The sequence below is a fragment of the Solanum pennellii genome, chromosome 9 (genome assembly GCF_001406875.1).
Source record: "Solanum pennellii chromosome 9, SPENNV200".
Taxonomy (NCBI): Eukaryota; Viridiplantae; Streptophyta; class Magnoliopsida; order Solanales; family Solanaceae; genus Solanum; species Solanum pennellii.
The window spans coordinates 58642361-58643744 of NC_028645.1; the positions used below are offsets into that span (position 1 = coordinate 58642361).

The 1384-nt window shown below is 25.7% G+C and overlaps 1 pseudogene; it reads right to left on the minus strand.

Annotated features, from left to right (window-relative positions):
- Window positions 1-864: 864 nt before the first annotated feature.
- Window positions 865-1384, minus strand: part of LOC107030987 — an 855-nt pseudogene continuing 335 nt past the window's right edge.

Here is a 1384-nt window from a genome sequence, read left to right on the forward strand (position 1 = left end):
TACATTATAAAATATATATTTATACATTAACTGTATAAACCTATGTGGATATTTTACTTTCTGTATTTCTTATATACAAAATGATTACTATACAATTTTCAATAATGAGGCTATATACATTAACTATATAAATCTCAAAAGTTTATTTTACTTTCTCTATTGTCAAACAATTAATTGTATAAATCTCGACAGTTTATACATTTGTTAATTCATTATGAATTGTATAATTATACATTTTTAGGATTATACAATTGTTCAGAAATTTCAAATTTGCAAACAAGCTTATACAATTTATAGTTATACACTAACTATATAAAACTAGGATTACATTTATGTTGGATATATACATATACATTTCAAGGCTTACAAAATAGTTCATAGAGTATACATATATATTCAACTTAAACAACAACATATATTTATACATTAACTGTATAAATCTCGATAGTTATACAATTGTTAATTCATTATGAACTGTATAAGTATACAGTTAAGTACCTGTAAAATTTATACAAATTTTATAAAGTATAAATATACATTAAGCTTAAACAAAAAATTATACAACTATGTATTTTCTAAGCTTATGAATTGTAAAACTTTTACAATTATATATAATTGTGCAATTGAACTTATACGTAAAGTATTTCTGTATATGATGTACACTATAGACACAAACAATAATTCCTAATAATAGCATGAAGACAAAATAAAGAACACTAATTAGCACAATTAATAATACATAACAACTTTATTCCATATTGAAAAAACTAACTCATACAATTTAAACACAAAACTACTTCAGAATAAAATTCAATTGTATATCATATCAAATTTAACAGTTCAATAGAATCGTAAAAAAGCTTATTAAACTTCTTGAGGCCTATTTCTACACGAACGCCTATTGTGATATGCAAGTCTACATGTGCTACACGTGTGCTTCCCTTTTAGTCCAAGCAATTCACGCTTAGTTTTTGAACGGGGTTTATTTTTAGGCCAACCTGGTGGTCTTTTGAATTTTGGAGGTCGGACTTCATCATAAATTATGGCTTCATGTATGACCCATTCTGAAAAGGAAGGCAATGTATAGATCGGTATCTCATAAATCTTCAAAACCGTCTTTGGTTTATATACAAATCTGAGCAATATCCATCAGCTACTAGACTTTTTCGCTTTAGTACAACCCAAACATGTTCACAAGGAATTTCTTCATATTTAAACTTTCCGCAACTGCATGTTTTATTCTTTAAACATACCATAAAACTCCTACCATCATCAGTCACATTGTATATGTATTCAGTTGACAGCACAACCTGTTTCACATAAATAGATTTATGTATATGTATAAGTATATACAATTATATATATATATACAATTATATATATA